Here is a 4,779-nt window from a genome sequence, read left to right as displayed (position 1 = left end):
GTTATTTCTAATGCGGTGTTAGTTTCAGATATACAGCAAAGTGATTTGATTATACATACATATATGTATACCTGTATTCTTTTATTATTTCGCATTCTAGTAAATCCTTGTTTATCCAGTAAATTTTAATTACGTTTATTTACATGTGGCGCTAGTGGTAAAGACTCCACCCGCAATGCAGGAGGCCCCAGGTTTAATTCCTGCGTTGGAAAAATCCCCTGGAGGAGGAAATGGCCACCCACTCCAGTATTCTTGCCTGGAGAATCCCATGGACAGAGGAGCCTGAGGGCTACAGTCCAGGGGGTCACAAAGAGTCAGACACGACTGAGCACACACACAAATTTGGCTCTAAATTTGTATGCTCAGTTTAAAAAAATTAGGTTTTTTAAAGATGATTCTGTCAGCCATATTTAAATATTTTGATAGACTTTTAAATAATTACAGAATAAAAGTTATCTCAGTGATGTATTCTGCTCTTCCCAGAAAACATCTCTGATAAGATTTAATGCTTCTGTTCTGAATTAAAAAGTCAAATAAAATTGTCTCTCTCCCCCTCTGTGTGTGGGTGCTGTTTGTTCAGTTTAGTCGCTTAGTCGTGTCCAACTCTTTGCGACCCCATAGACGGCAGCACACCAGGCCTCCCTGTCCATCACCAGCTACTCCCGGAGCTTGCTCAAACTCATGTCCATCAAGTTTGTGATGCCATCCAGCCATCTCATCCCCTGTTGTCCCCTTCTCCTCCCGCCCCCTTCTCCTCCCACCCACAATCCCTCCCAGCATCAGAGTCTTTTCCAATGAGTCAACTCTTCACATGAGGTGGCCAAAGTACTGGAGTTTCAGCTTTAGCATCAGTCCTTCCAATGAACATTCAGGACTGATCTCCTTTAGGATGGACTGGTTGGATCTCCTTGCAGTCCAAGGGACTCTCAAGAGTCTTCTCCAACACCACAGTTCAAAAGCATCAATTCTTCGGCGCTCAGCCTTCTTGATGGTCCAGCTCTCACATCCATACATGACCACAGGAAAAACCATAGCCTTGACTAGACAGACTTTTGTTAGTAAAGTAATGTCTCTGCTTTTTAATATGCTATCTAGGTTGGTCATCGGGTGCTGTTTGTAGACACTGATTTTTTAATTGCTCATATTTGCTGCCCCCCAACGCTGGGCCGTTGCGGGGGAAGCACAAGATGGAATCAAGATTGCCGGGAGAAATATCAGTAACCTCAGTTATGCAGATGACACCACCCTTATGGCAGAAAGTGAAGAGGAATTAAAAAGCCTCTTGATGAAAGTGAAAGAGGAGAGTGAAAAAGTTGGCTTAAAGCTCAACATTCAGAAAACGAAGATCATGGCATCTGGTCCCATCACTTCATGGGAAATAGATGGGAAACAGTGTCAGACTTTACTTTTTGGGGCTCCAAAATCACTGCAGATGGTGGTTGCAGCCATGAAATTAAAAGATGCTTACTCCTTGGAAGGAAAGTTATGACCAACCTAGATAGCATATTCAAAAGCAGAGACATTACTTTGTCAACAAAGGTCCATCTAGTCAAGGCTATGGTTTTTCCTGTGGTCATGTATGGATGTGAGAGTTGGACTGTGAAGAAAGCTGAGCACCAAAGAATTGATGCTTTTGAACTGTGGTGTTGGAGAAGACTCTTGAAAGTCCCTTGGACTGCAAGGAGATCCAACCAGTCCATCCTAAAGGAGATCAGTCCTGAATGTTCATTGGAAGGACTGATGCTAAAGCTGAAACTCCAGTACTTTGACCACCTCATGAGAAGAGTTGACTCACTGGAAAAGACCCTGATGCTGGGAGGGATTGGGGGCAGGAGGAGAAGGGGACGACAGAGGATGAGATGGCTGGATGGCATCACCGACTCAATGGACATGAGTTTGAACTCTGGGAGTTGGTGATGGACAGGGAGGCCTGGCGTGCTGCAGTCCATGGGGTCGCAAAGAGTCAGGCACGACTGAGCGACTGAACTGAACTGAACCCCACAAGGAACCAGGATGATCATTGGAAGTGCAGGGGACTCGACCCATCTGGCGAGGGTCACTGACAGTGCAGCTGAGTGAACCGTCTTTCCCTGTCGTAACCCTTAGGCATGCTGGCCCGGCTGCCTCCGGAGGGCCTGAGGAGCGGCTGTGTGCCGGCCTGCACTGAGGAGCCTTCCAGGGAGACCGCCCGGCCTCAGCCTCCTTGGCTGCAGTGACTCACCTGGCAGAGCCCCCGGGCATGTTACAAGTGTGGGCGGGGGGACAGTGCCCAGCACTGAGCAGGCTCCTCACAAATGCAGAAGTCAGCGCCTAATAACATCCGAAGGCCCAGTTCCTGAGCACCTCCTGCCTCCATGGGGGAGGGGGACAGGAAGCCGAGCCCCAGCGCCAGTGGGAGTTTCAGCGGGAGGTGCCTGTAGGCAGCTGTCACATACGGGGGTCTTCCACGGTCACCCCTCCTTGAATGAGCCTGCGCTTTGATCCCCGCCTTCCCTCCCCTGAGGAGACTCACCTCCGTGACCTCCCTTGTTGGAAGCCTGAGCGCTGTGCAGAGCGCGCCCCTCCCCTGGAGTGGACGAGCCTCATCTCGGAGCTCCAGCCGCAGCTGCGGGCACTGGCTTCTGACAGCGGGGCCCATCTGCTGGGAAAGCAGGAGGCAAGCAAGACTTGTTTTCAAAAGAAAGGAGCATCCTAGTGTGTGCCGCCTCCCCAGGCCCAGCCATAGTGGTCAGGCGCCAAGTACATAGTGGTCAGCCCCCTGGCTGGGGGGCGTCCCCTCACAGGGCACCTGCCGAGCCACCTGCACAGACACAACTCGCCCACCATGGCGGGGGGCCTCCGTCAGCCAGAGCCCCGCTGCATCTGGGCCCAAACTCCAGAATCTGAGACGTGGGCCCAGAGGTCCCCAGGGGACGTGACTGCCCCGCCCAGGGCAGGAGGCCTTCTTCCTTGTCGTCATGCCTAACTCCTGCCTGGCCCCCACGCTGCCTGGTGCAGGGTCGGCCCTGGACACACAGATGTGCTAACGAGAGTAATGTAGCCCTGGACCCCTTGACGGAGTAGTGGCAATAGTAAGCCGGTGTTATTTCCTGCCCGGCAAGGCTCTTGGAGCTTCATCCAGATGGCTGCCTGGCATCCTCGGAGCAGCCGTCGGAGGGCCTCGGCGGCCCCTGAGGGCACAGGGTCCAGGCGGGGCCTTGCACCCAGGGCGCTCTGGAATCAGACCTGCTCTGATTGGCCCAGCCAGGTCCTGGGCCCGCCCCCCAGCAGGGAGGATGAACGCTGAAAGCCCAGGTTGGAGGTGTCCTGTTCAGTGCCTGGGGCGCAAGGCTGCTGCGGGGAGGGGGGCCGTCCCTGAACAGAGCTGGCAGGAACCCTAGAGGGGCAGACATGTATGCAGTAAGGTCACCAGATGCTCAGCGCTGGGAAAATAATCAGGTGCAGGTCGGGAGGGAGCGGATAGCAAAGACGCCTGACCCAGATCTGGGCAGAAGTGACAGGTCCTGGGGCTGCAGGGGGCGCAGCAGAGCCAAGAGCGGCAGGATGGCCAGTGTGGTGGGGCCACGGAAACGGGGGGGGGGGGGGGGGGGAGTTTGGGGAGGTAGGCCAGGGCCTGGCAGGCCACCGCACTGACCCCGGCCGCTCCCTTGAGTGTGAGAGGGGAGCCACGGAGGGCTCTGAGCAAGGAAGGCCATGGCCTGATCACTCTGCTGGTGGCCAGGGCCGAGACCCTGCTAAGCTCCTGCCAGGACTCGGGGTGGCAAGGACAGCGGCGTCAAGTAGCCTGTCCAGTCCAGGAGCCACCGGCCGTTTGTGGCTTTTTGTGGTTGTGTGTTCGTTGCTCAGTCGTCGACTCTGCGACCCCGCGGACTGTAGCCCAGCGGGCTCCTCTGTCCACGGGATTCTCCAGGCCAGAACACTGGAGTGGGTTGCCATGCTCTTCTCCAGGGGGTCTCCCCGACCCAGGGAGGGAGCCCAGGTCTCCTGCACTGCAGGCAGACTCTACCATCTGAGCCACAGGGAAGGCCTTTGATCTTAGCCAGAAGGCGGAGAAGCGAGAAGTGTGGCTCTTTGCGTTTCAGTAAATATAAAGTGAAGTTAAAACTCAGTCCCTCAGTTGCACTTGTTCAGCCGCTCAATCGTGTCTGACTTTGCGAACTCCTGGACTGCAGCGTGTCGGGCTCCCCTGTCCTTCACTACCTCCCAAAATGTGCTCAAACTCATGTCTATTGAGTGGGTGACCCAACCATCTCATCCTCTGTCACCCCCTTCTCCTCCTTCCTTCAATCTCTCCCAGCATCAGTCTTTTCCAATGAGTCAGCTCTTCGCATCAGGCGGCCAAAGTATTGGAGCTTCAGCGTCAGCATCAGTCCTTCCAATGAGTATTCAGGGTTGATTTCCTTCAGGATTGACAGGTTTGCTCTCCTTGCAGTCCAAGGGGCTGTATTAAACAGCCTTAAAGGAAATTCTGGGACTTCCCTGGAGTTCCAGGGGCTAAGACTGTGCTTCCACTGCAGGGGGCCTGGGTTCGATCCCTGGTCAGAAAACTAAGATGCTACACGCTGCAGTGAAGGTTGAAGGTCCTGTGTGCAGCCAAATACATTAATTAAAATTTAGAAAAAGAGGAAATTCTGACAAAGGCTGTAACATGGGTAAACCTTGAGGACAGTGTATAAAGTAAAATACGCCAGACAGAAAAGGGCACATTCTGTGTGATTCCACTTATGTGAGGTATGTGCAGTCTGCAAACTCTCGGAGACAGGAAGTAGAGCACTGACT

This window comes from Oryx dammah, unplaced genomic scaffold (assembly GCF_014754425.2).
Source record: "Oryx dammah isolate SB20612 unplaced genomic scaffold, SCBI_Odam_1.1 HiC_scaffold_16, whole genome shotgun sequence".
Lineage (NCBI taxonomy): Eukaryota > Metazoa > Chordata > Mammalia > Artiodactyla > Bovidae > Oryx > Oryx dammah.
Note: the sequence above shows the minus strand (reverse complement) of the source record.